The sequence below is a fragment of the Penaeus vannamei genome, chromosome 20 (genome assembly GCF_042767895.1).
Source record: "Penaeus vannamei isolate JL-2024 chromosome 20, ASM4276789v1, whole genome shotgun sequence".
Lineage (NCBI taxonomy): Eukaryota > Metazoa > Arthropoda > Malacostraca > Decapoda > Penaeidae > Penaeus > Penaeus vannamei.
In genome coordinates, this window is record NC_091568.1 from 385,454 (window position 1) to 397,953 (window position 12,500).

General features: G+C 57.5%; 1 protein-coding gene across 1 annotated transcript in view; it reads right to left on the minus strand.

The window, feature by feature from the left end:
- Positions 1-152, minus strand: part of LOC113817638 (cyclin-dependent kinase 4) — a 9,866-nt gene extending 9,714 nt beyond the window's left edge. Inside the window, exon 1 of the mRNA XM_027369692.2 lies at positions 1-152. This exon is cut by the window's left edge and continues 100 nt beyond it. The gene's annotated coding sequence lies outside the window, so the exon portion shown is untranslated.
- Between the last annotated feature and the right edge of the window lie 12,348 nt (positions 153-12,500).

Below are 12,500 nucleotides of genomic sequence, written 5' to 3' on the forward strand. Positions count from 1 at the left end.
ACCCGCTCCAAAAGGACCCGCGCCCAATCCCCCGGAGCGAGATCAGTAACGGAAGACGCCCGCGACGCCACGACATGACGTCACCCCAGGCACACCGAGGACGCGGCGGCACTCGTCCCCGCGAACAAGGTCGTCCCGCTGGCACTCGCCCTCGCCCTCATGGAGGCCCCCGCCCCCCTCCCCGCCCTCCCTCCTCCTGCATGGCCGCCATTTAGAGCCAAGTAATGGATGTGGGCGGAGACTGCGGCGCACGCCCCTGCACGTGAACCGAGATGTCGCTCGCGTCTCGGGCGCCTCCACCCGAAGGCACTGCCAGCGCCTCGGAGCCTGCGAGGCGAGTCCGAACGGGAGAGCCAAGTAGTGCCTCGCCTCGGCGGGAACGCCGCTACTGAGGAGCTCGCAAGGGCGGCGAAGGACTGCGCGCGGCGCCACGCCCATGGCGGCGCCAGCCCGCTGACAATGACACTGAAGAAGTGCAAAGTGCCCCAATGCCGCGCCCGCGATGACATCACCCTCGCTCCCTGCCGAGGGCCACGGCCAGTGCCATCAGTGAGCCCACGCACACTGCTGGCACTCGAGGAGCCAACAGCAGTGCTTCACCGCGACAAAGCATAGGCAAGTCGCTGACGCCGAGCGATCGGTGATACCTTGGCCGCCCCCCCCCACCCCACCCCATCGCCTCTCGCTCGGGATGAGGCCGGAGCCCTTCGACGCCGAGGCAGCGACGCCGCGGCGCAGGAGCCGCAGCGACAGGAGAGGACCAACACCAACAATGGCGGGGTGGGGGGGGGAGGGGGATCCTCACCTAGCCGTGATGAGGCCCATGATGGCACAATGGGATTATGCCATTACGGGGGCTCACTCGGCGATGCCCGCACCGCCCTGCCCCTCCCCCTGCCCCTTCCGGACTCCCTGCCCTTCCCTCCTCCGCCGCCGCCCCCCCAGCGGCGGCACCTCGGCCGCGGACGCCGCAGCCGCGCTGATGGCGGCGGCCCGGGGGCGCGCGGGGGAAGGCAGTGCCACCCCGCCGGCCGTAAGGGCGACGGGCCGCTGGGAACGCCGCAGATAACATCATCTTCGACAATCTCATCTCCTCGGTTATGCATGATCAGTATCGGATCGGGCAAAGCGGCCTGCGAAAAGCGCCCTTCTGGCCCCGCGGCGCAGAGGCCAAAGTGGCGGGCGCCGGAGCACGTGAAGCGGCGGAGGGCGGAGGGAGGATATCATGCTTAAGGGAGGACAAAGGCCTCGGGAGACACCCTCATTATTCCATTCAGGGCCAGCGCCGGCGGGGGGGGGGGGGGTGATGTAATAGACAGGAGGTTGTGGTGGTGATTTAAGGCGCTGGGGGGGGGCAGGGGGAGGGGGAGGCTGCGCTGACCTCTGTGTTCTCCCTCACACACACACTTAAACACACACACGTACGCGCGCACACACACACACACACGCACACACACACACACACACTTAAACACACTCGCACACACAAATAAACACACACACACATGCACACACACACACACACACACACACACACACACACACACACACACACGGACACGCACACGGACACGCACACTCACACTCACACTCACGCACACACACAAACACACACACACACACATACACACACACACACACACACACACACACACACACACACACACACACACACACACACACACACACACACACACTTAAACACACACACGCACACACGGACACGCACACGCACACACATTTAAACACACACACACACACTGAAACACACAGGCACACACATACTTAAACACACACACGCACACACACACACACACAGCGAGAGCAGAGGCGCCGCCGATGAATGAGAGAGAAAAGTCTTGCGAGAGCGTTTTTCGGGAGCCCCCCACCCCCCCATAACCCCCCCTCCCTCCCCCCCCCTCGCGCCGCCGTCCGTGTGTCTCTCTGTGTTTTTTTTTTCTTCTGTGGAATTAAATCATCTTCGCGATTTCTGCTTTGATCCCACTCCCTGTTGTGTTGAACGTCAACCCCACTCCCTGTTCTGCTGGGCGTCAACCCCACTCCCTGTTGTGTTGAACGCGAACCCCACTCCCTGTTGTGTTGAACGCGAACCCCACTCCCTGTTGTGTTGAACGCGAACCCCACTCCCTGTTGTGTTGAACGCGAACCCCACTCCCTGTTGTGTTGAACGCGAACCCCACTCCCTGTTCTTTATTTTCTTTATTTATCTCGAACTCTAAAAAATATATCACACACAACTCCGCCTTATAAAACTCCCATCATCCGCGAAATAACACTGACCTCACCTGACCTAGCCTTGACCTCCCCGCTCTTTTTATATATATATATATATATATATATATATATATATATATATATATATATATATATATATATATATATATATATAGAGAGAGAGAGAGAGAGAGAGAGAGAGAGAGAGAGAGAGAGAGGGGAAGGGAGAGAGAGGGGAAGAGAGAGAGAGGGGGAAGAGAGAGAGAGGGGAAGAGAGAGAGAGGGGAAGAGAGAGAGAGGGGAAGAGAGAGAGAGAGAGAGAGAGAGAGAGAGAGAGAGAGAAGAGAGAGAGAGAGAGGAAGAGAGAGAAGACGAGAGAAAGCGAGAAGATTAAAAGAAAATTTAAAAATATATATATATATATACAAGTGAAAAGGGATTGATGTACACACAAAGATGCAAAAAAAAGGGACCAAAACAAACCTCGCTCATTCTCCCCCGGGCGATAAGGGGCAGTGCCACCCCCTCCCCTCCCCCTGCCCCCCCTTCAAACAAACAAACAAACAAACAAATCAGACACAATGAAAAACAAACTGCAGGACCATCATATGAGGGGGGGAGGGGAGGGGAGGAGAAGGAGGAGGAGGAGGAGGAGGAGGAGAAGGAGAAGGGGAGGAGGAGGAGGAGGAGGAAGAGGGGGAGGAGGAGGAGGAAGGAGAAGGAGGAAGAAGAGGAGGAGCAGGAGAAGGGGGAGGAGGAGGAGGAGGAGGAGGAGGGGGGTAGGAAGGAGGAGGGAGTAGGAAGGAGAAGATACAGAGGGGGTGAGAGGGAAAGACTAAAGAGCGGTCTGAGAGGGGGTGGGGAGAGAGGGACTGAGGGGAGAGTGGGGTCTTAGAGGGGTCTAAGAGGGGGTGGGGGCGAGGGTCGAGTGAGGGTATGGAGGGCAAGAGAGCGGAGGGGGGCGGGCAGACCCAGGCCGCCAAAATCGTGACCGAACTGCAGGTACTAGAGGGGAGGGGAGGGGAGGAGGGAGGGTGGGAGGGAGGGAGGGAGGGGGGATTAGAGGCATAGAAGGGAAGGGGGAGGGAGGGAAGGAGGGAGGGAGGGAAAGAGGAAGAGGGGATAGGGGGAGGAGAGGGACCGCGGGGGAAAGGGCAAGGGTGAATGGAGGGAAGAGGGAGGGGAGGGGAGGGGAGGGGGAGGGAGGAAAGAGAGAGGGGGATAGGGGGAGAAGAGGGAGAGAGAGAGAGGGAGGAGAAGGAGGAAAGAGAGAGGGGGGATAGGGTGAGGAGAGGGAGAGAGGAGAGGAGATAGGGCAGAGGGGAGGAAAGGGGGAAGGGGGAGAGTGTAGGAGGAGTGAATGAGAGGTAAGGGGAAGGAGTGTGAAGTGGTGAAGTGTAAGACTAAAAAGGGAGAAAGGGCAGGGAAGGGAGGAAGGGTAAGGATGGAGAGGTAAGAGGGAAAAGTGGAATGAAGGGGAGAAGAGAGAGATGGTAGGAGAAGAAAGGAGAAAGGGAGGGCGAGAAAGCATGGAGGAGGGAAGGAGGAAGAAGGAGAGAAGGGAAGGAGGGAGGAGAGAAGGGAAGGAGGGAGGAGAGAAGGGAAGGAGGGAGGAGAGAAGGGAAGGATGGAAGGATAGAGGAGAGAAGGGGAGGATGAGGAAGGTAGAGATAAAAGAGGAGGATGAGGAAGGGAAGGAAGAGAAAAGGGGAAGAACTACGAGACGAGGACAATACGATGACAAGGGAACGGAAGAGAGAAATGAAATGAAATAGAGAGAGAACGAAAAGGAGTGAGAAGGAAGGAGGAAGGAAGAAAGGCCGCGGGAGAAGAGGATGGAGAGAGGAAGAAGAGCAAAGGGGGAGGATGAAGAGAGGAAGGAAGGAAGGAAGGACAGAGGGAAAAGAGAATGAAAGAGGAAGAGGGAGGAAAGGAGGACAAAGGGAAAAGAAGATGAAGGAGAGAGCGGAAGAGAGTGAGAAAATGAGGATAAGGGGGAAGGGGCGAAGCGAGGAGGAAGGGTAGGGGGGGGTGTAAGGAGTAGGGGGGGGGGGCGACGGCGTGTGCTGGCGTGGCGTGCATCTCTCGCTCGCCATTAGCCCAGGAATGCAATGGGCGGCAACAGATAAATAATCACCGGCGGACGACCTCATCCGCGCCCTCGCCCTCGCCCGCCCGTACCTGCAGGTCGAGGATGCAGCAGGACCTGCCGTCTGCCTCGCCAGGGAAGGAAGAGGTCGCCGTTGTGCTTCGGAGACTTTTTATTTTTTTTTATTTAGGGATGTCTTTCGTCGCTGGACACGCGAGGTAAATAGAACGAATGGCAGAATGAGAACCAGGAAGAGAGGGGACGAGAAATCAAATCAAGGTAGGGTTATAAAGGATACATACATACATACATACATACATACATACATACATACATACATGCATACATACATACATACATACATACATACATACATACATACATACATACATACATACATACATGCATACATGCATACATGCATACATACATACATACATACATACATACATACATACATACATACATACATACATACATACATACATACATACATACATACATGCATACATACATACATACATACATACATACATACATACATACATACATACATACATACATACATGCATACATACATACATACATACATACATACATACATACATACATACATACATACATACATACATGCATACATACATACATACATACATACATACTCTCACTCTCACTCTCTCCATGTGTGTGTATATACACACACACACACACACACACACACACACACACACACACACACACACACACACACACACACACACACACGTATATATATGTGTATTAAAGTATGCAGGCTATCCACGTACGCATACGCCACACACACCAGCAACACCACAGACGCTCGAGCCACGGCTAATAAATACGTCCATTCGACCAAGATCCCAGACTTGAGGCCGGGTGACAGCGGTCAAGGTCCCGCTCTTATGTAAATATGGGCCAAGATCTTGCAAGGTGCTCCCCCCCCCCCTTATCCCTCCTCTCCCCTCCCCCCTCCTAGTCTCTCCAATTCCTTTCTTCGCCTCTTCTCTTCCTTTCTTTCCTTCTCCTCTCTCTTCCATTTTATCCTACTCCTTTCCCTCCTCTTCCCTCACCTTTATCCTCTCCTCTCCCTCCTCTTCCCTCACCTATATCCTCTCCCTCCCCTCCTCTTCCCTTCCACTCTCTTCTGTCCCCTCCTCCAGACGTGGTCATCGTCGTCGTCCTCGTCTTCGTCTCTGTCCTCTTCGTCATCGTCGCCGCTGCCAGGAGAACCCCACGCCCGGGTACTCTCCTCGCAAGCAACCCGCAGGCAACTGGCGGCGGGCGCGGCGGAGGAAAGCTCTTACAACACGGCGTGCGCGCGCGAACGAACAGTCCTCTCTGTGGCACTGGCTTCGGCTCATTCATTTAAAAAAAATCACCGTCTTTATTTCAAAAAAACTAAATAAATAAATAATAAAATAAAGGTCTCGATAATAAAAATAAAGTGCTGGAGATTAAGCGTTCCGTCCACTCCCTGCTCCCTCCCTCGGCCAGGCCCTCCCCCAGACCTCGCCTCTCAGACCACGGGCGTTCGGGCGGCGGCGCGGGCGGGCGGGCGGGCGTCTCTGAGGCCACATTGTACCTCGCCAAACAGGAAATGAGGAGGTGCTGCCTTCTCTTTTCCTCATTACGGCCGAGAATTCCTCCTGCAGGCGGTCGAGCTGGCACACCAGGGCCTCGTTCACGTCGTCCCCGTGGCCCCCTCGCTCGTGGCACCCCCCCCCCCCTTGTTTACAGCCCCTCATGCACCCTCTCTTCTCTCTCTCTTCTGCCGCTTTCTCCGCGTCTCTTTCTCTTAATCTTAATCTTTCTTTCTTTCTTTCTCTCTCTCTCTCTCTCTCTCTCTCTCTCTCTCTCTCTCTCTCTCTCTCTCTCTCTCTCTCTCTCTCTCTCTTTTCTCTCTCTTTCTCTTTCGTTCTCTGTCTTTTTGTGTCTATCTTTTCCTCTATCATTTCTTCTGTCTAATTATCTGTCTGTTTCTCATTATTTGCTGTGTGTGTGTGTGTGTGTGTGTGTGTGTGTGTGTGTGTGTGTGTGTGTGTGTGTGTGTGTGTGTGTGTGTGTGTGTGTGTGTGTGTGTGTGTGTGTGTGTGTATGTGTGTGTGTTCGTCCGTATGTGTATGTCCGTATGCGCGAGTGCTTTCATGTGGGTGTGTCTGTCAGTCAGTCAGTCAGCCTCCCCCTCCCCCTCCCCCTCCCTCCCCCACCGCCCCCCCCCTGCCCAACAGACCACAGCCTCGGTCGAGATTTAAGAGTCGAACCGAAGAGACAATGGTGCTTGGAGGTGTTGGCCCCCCCTCCCCCCCTCCCTCCCCGCCCCTCCATCTTCCTCACAGCCTCCTTCAGTACATCCTGGTATCCCAGATAACCTCCTCTCGCCTCAGGCTCGCCTTGTGTCCCTCTCTTCCCACCTTGTAGCTCTTATTCTCCTTCTCTTTCTCCTTATTCCCCCTTCTCCTCATTCGTCTTTTGCGCCTGTTGCCTATTTTAATGTTCTTTTTCCTCCCTCTCTTTCGCCCCTCGTTCTCCTGTTCTTCCCATTAACGTTTCCTTTTCTGCGGCGAATGTGTGGCAGCGACGGCGGGGGGGGGGGGGGTGCCACAGGGTTCAGCCAGGGTGCCACACTGGCGGGCGCTGCACCCCGGGCCGAGGGCCGTGCCACAGGGGTGCATCCCAGGCGGGGAAGGGAGTGCCACAGAGTAGTTACCACGGCGGTGGGCGGGGTGCCCAGTGGTGGCAGTGGGTGCCACAGTGGAGGGGAGTAGGGGGGGGGGGGGTACAGTGCAGGGAGATCCACCAAAGGTCAGAGTTAAGTGGGTGACGCACGGGGTCGCTATGCCTTCCCAGCGCCCAAGATAGTGTGTTACAAGCGTTACTTCCTGTATATCGTGTTATGCGCGTTACTTCCTGCTTCGGCTCCCAGCAGGCACCGGCTGCATGGCGGCGGCGGATCAGCAGCTCAGCAGCGGAGAGGCAGCACCGCATCCTGGCGAAAAAAGCATCACGTGACGAAGCGACGCTGCAGCCCTCCCGCCCGGGCAGCGACGCGCCGCACACCACCGCCGCGGGGACAGCAGCCGGCACAGCAGCACAAACAGCAGCAGCAGCAAAACACGACGGCCCGAGACGTAAAACTGTATCAGAAATAGGATACCGGGCGGGACCAGCGCTGCCGCACAGCAGCCACACACGCTTGCAACAGCAGTCCCCCCCCCCCCTAAATGTGACAGCAACAGCACCCTGGCAGCAGCAAGACAGCAACATCCTCAGCGCCGCAGCATCAGCACCATCAGCCTCCGCGACCTTGGGCCTCTCAGTCAAAACACGAACGTCACAGGAGCTCCTGAGAACACCCCCCCCGCCCCCAATGCCCCCCACCGCCCCCCCGCCTGCGCCGCGCTTGCACTCGCTCGCCCTCGACCGCGCAATCCACGCTCGCAAAAACAGGCCCTTCCTCACCCACGCCGCCCGCCGCCCTCCCCTCCCTTCCCCTCAGATCGCTCCCCTCCTCCTCGCTTTCTCTTTCCTTTTCCCTTGCCTCCCCCTCCCTCTCCCTTCCCCCTCGTACTCCCCTCCCTCTCCTTCCTCCTCGTTTCCCTCCCTCTCCCCTTCCTCCTCGTCCTCCCTCCTCTCCTTCCTCCTCGTCCTCACCCTCCCTCCCTTCCCCCTTCTTCCTTCCCCCTCCTCGTCCTCCCTCTCCCTCGTTTCCCTCACCCTCCCCTTCGTCCTCCCTCATCCTCCCCTATCCTTCGTTCCCCCTCGCTTTTCTTCCCCCCTTCTCTTTCTCTTTCCCTTTAACAGCCCTTCCTCTTCCCTCTCCTCCCTTTCCCCTCGCCCTCCTCCCTCTCTCTTACCCCTCGTTTGCCTCATTCTCCCCTCGCTTTTCTTTCCCTCTTCCCCCTTCTCTTTCCCTTTCCCTTCCCCCTCCTTTTCCCCTCCCCTCCGCTTCTCTTCCCCCCCACGCCCAACGCGAGACCTGGTTCCCCGCGGCGCTGAGGGGAACGGCGGGCGCAGGGAACGAGCGGCGGCGGAGGCTCTGCGTCGAGGGGAGGGGCGAGGGGAGGGGGAAGGGGGGAAAGGGGCGAGGGGAGGGGGAAGGGGGGAGGGGCGAGGGGAGGGGGGAGAGGCCCAGGGGGAGGGGTGAGAGGGGAAGGGGCGAGAGGGGAAGGGGCAGGGGAGGGGTGAAGGGGAAGGGGACCAGGGGAGGGGCGAGGGAGGGGGAAGGGGCAGAGGGAGGGCGAGAGGGGAAGGGGGCCAGGGGGAGGGGTGAGAGGGAGGGCGAGGGGGGAGGGGCAGAGGGAGGGGCGAGAGGGGACAGGGGCCAGGGGGAGGGGTGAGGGGAGGGGGAAAGGGGGTGACGGAGGGGCGAGGGAGGGGGAAGGGGGCAGAGGGAGGGGTGAGAGGGAAGGGGGCCAGGGGAGAGGAAGGAGAAAGGGGGAAAGGGGGAGGGGAAAAGGGGACCAGGGTTGTGAGGGGAAGGAGGCTTGTGAGGGAAGAGAAGGCTGGACCAGGGGAGGGGTGAGAAGGGGGAAGGGGAGGGAGGGTGAGAGGGGAAGGGCCAGAGGGAGGTGAGAGGGGAAGGGGGCCAGAGGGAGGGGTGAGAGGGGAAGGGGGCCAGAGGGAGGGGGTGAGAGGGGCAGTGGGCAAGGGGAAAGGGTGAGAGGGAGAGGGGGAAGGGAGAGAAAGTGGGCAAGGGAACACGAACAATGAGAGGGACATGGACAATAACATACCCATAAGGGGGGGTGAGGGTGAGGGTGAAAAAGAGGGGGGGGTGGGGGGAATGGGGTAAGGGCAAATAGGGGGGAGGGGGGTAGGGGGGGGACCTCGTTACCCTCCGTCCAAACCAGCGACCAGCAGCGGCGACTCGTACGGCGACCCTGGATGGCTCATGGTCCCGTACAACTCGGTGGGATTTCCGACCATAGCGCCCGAGCGACCGAACGCCCCCGATGGTAGGTCGGGGCAGAAGTGGAGTGGCAAGGAGGGGGAGGAGGAGGGGAGGGGAGTGGCATGGAGGAGGAGGGGAGTGGCATGGAGGAGGAGGGGAGGGATGGCATGGAGGAGGAGGGAAGGGGGGAGTGAGAGTGGGGGGAGGGGGGGAGTGGCATGGAGGGGAGAGGAGTGGAGGGAGTGGCAAGGGAGGGGAGGGGGGAGGGAGTGGCAGGGGGAGCGGGGGTGGGGGATTAATAGCTCATAAAAGAGCCCTGAGGCGCCCCACCCCGACCGCGTCCTCGCATGACACGCTGCCGTCCTGGCGCCGAGGTCCACGTGGGCGCCTCGCGTGAGGGGCGTGGGCGTCCTGCAGGTGCACACGGGCGCCGCTGCACACATGCCCAATACGCGCAGGTACGTGTGCACGTAGTATCAAGTATGCAGGCAGCACGAGAAAATAGATATATAAGTGAAGGATTTCTTAATGAATAACTATGTACACAAATTATGTATGGATACATGGATATATGCATACACACACACACACACGCACACACACACACACACACACACACACACACACACACACACACACACACACACACACACACACACACACACACACATACACACGACACAAATTATAAAATACATGTCTATCTATTCCTCTCTCTATATGCATATAAGTAAGTAAATAAATCAATATATGTATGCGTATGTGTTTATGTATGTGTATATTTGTAAACATATATGTATATATGTACATTTGTATGTGGTGTGTGTGTGTGTGTGTGTGTTAAATATGTAGTGTATAATAAGTGTGTGTGTGTGTGTGTTATTATGTATATTATTACATATGTATTGTGTGTATTCACTTATTTATACATATATACATACATGTATCCGTACATATATTATATGTATATCAACACACACACACACACACACACACACACACACACACACACACACACACACATATATATATATATATATATATATATATATATATATATATATATATATATATATATATATATACATACATACATACACATATATATAGATATACATATATGTATAAGGATCAGCAGATGGGACACAGCAATACAATTTCCTTTGAGCTTAAACAAGAGAAAAAAACAACACATAAATGTATTACATCCCTTCCCCCCTCCCCTCCCCTCCCCACCCAATGCCCGTCGGCCCCTCCACGTGCCCGCCAATGCCAAGTCGCGGCCCCACTTCCCTCCCAGTGCCACCCGCCCGCCCGCCCGCCCACCCCGACCTGCAGGCCACCCACAAGCACGCACCCAGCTACCTATATCCACTTACACCCACACATCCGCCCACATCCACATATCCGGGGGTGGGGGTGGGAGAGGGAAAGGGGGAAGGGGGAAGGGGAAGGGAAGGGGAAGGGAGGAGAAGAGGAAGGAGGGAGAAGAGGGAAAGAGGGAAGGGAAGGGAGGGGAGAAGAGGAGGGGGAAGGGAGGGGTGAAGGGGGAATGGGAAAGGGAGGAAGGGGAGAAGAGGAAGGGGGAAGGAGAAGAGGGAAGGGGGAAGGGAGGAGGGAGAAGAGGAATGGAAAGGAGGAAGGGGAGAAGAGGAAGGGGGAAGGGAGGGGGAAGAGGGAAGGGGGGAAGGGAGGGGTGAAGGGGGAAGGGAAAGGGAGGAAGGGGAGAAGAGGAAGGGGGGAAGGGGAGAAGAGGGAAGGGGGAAGGGAGGGAGAAGAGGGAATGGGAAAGGGAGGAAGGGGAGAAGAGGGAAGGGGGGAAGGGAGGGAAGAGGGAAGGGAAGGGAGGGTGAAGGGGGAATGGGAAAGGAGGAAGGAAGAGAAGAGGGAAGGGGGAAGGGGAGAAGAGGGAAGGGGAAGGGAGGGAGAAGAGGGAATGGGAAGGAGGAAGGGGAGAAGAGGGAAGGGGGAAGGGAGGGGGAAGAGGGAAGGGGGAAGGGAGGGTGAAGGGGGAATGGGAAAGGGAGGAAGGGAGAAGAGGAAGGGGGAAGGGAGAAGAGGGAAGGGGGAAGGGAGGGAGAAGAGGGAATGGGAAAGGGAGGAGGAGAAGAGGGAAGGGGAGAAGGGAGGGGAAGAGGGAAAGGGGAAGGGAAGGGAGAAGGGAGAGGATGGGAAGGGATGGGAAGGGAGGGGAGAGGGAAGGGACAGGAAGGAAGGGAAGGGAGGGAGACGAGGGAAGGGGAAGGGAGGGGAGAAGAGGGAAGGGGGAAGGGAGGGAGAAGGGAAGGGGAGAAGAGGGAAGGGGAGGAGGGAGAAGAGGGCAGGGAGGAAGGGGGGGGGGGAGGGTCTTGCACAAGAGGCCCAGATGGAGCCCGATGAGCGCCGGAGGGTCATAAATGGTCAACCGAGAGACGCTGATGGATACGTCTCCGTGACCTTTATAATATTTTAGCACACAATTGGCTGTGTTTACCATCCCCCCCCTCCTCCCCCCCTCCTCCTTCTCCTTCTTCTTCCTCCTCCTCCCCCTCCTCCCCCTTCCTCTTCCTCCTCCTTCTCCTTCTTCTTCCCCTCCTCTTCCTTCTCCTCCTCCTCCTCTATGTCTCCTTCTCCCCCCCTCCTCCCCTCCTCCCTTCTTCTTCTTCCTCCTCCTCCTCCTCCTCCTCCTCCTCCTCCTCCTTCTCCCTTCTTCTTCTTCCTCCTCTCCTCCTCCTCCTCCTCCTCCTCTTCTTCTTCTTCCTCCTCTTCTTCTTCTTCCTCCTCCTCCTCCTCCCCCTCCTCCTTCTCCCCTCCTCCTCCTCCTTCCTCCTCCTTCTCCTTCTCCTTCTCCTTCCCCCTCCTCCTCCTCTCCCTCCCCCTCCTCCTCTCCCTCCTCCTCCTCCCCCCCCTCCTCCTCCTCCTCCCCCTCCCCCTCCCCCCCCTCCCTCCTCCTCCTCCTCCCCTCCTCCTCCTCCTCCTCCTCCCTCCTCCTCTTCTTCTTCTTCCTCCTCCTCCTCCTCCTCCTCCCCCTCCTCCTCCTCCTCCTCCTCCTCCTCCTTCCTTCCTCCTCCTCCTCCCCCCCTTTCCTCCTCCTCCTCCTCCTCCTCCACCTCCTCCTCCTCCCCCTCCTCCTCTTCCTCCTCCTCCTCCTCCTCCTCCTCCCTCCTCCTCCTCCTCCTCCTCCTCTCCCTTTCCTCCCCTTCCCCCAACTCCCATCGTAAGGCCTGTGGGAGCGTCTGCTTGCGTGCGTGCGTGCGCGAGGCCGTTCCGTGTGAAAGGTCCTCC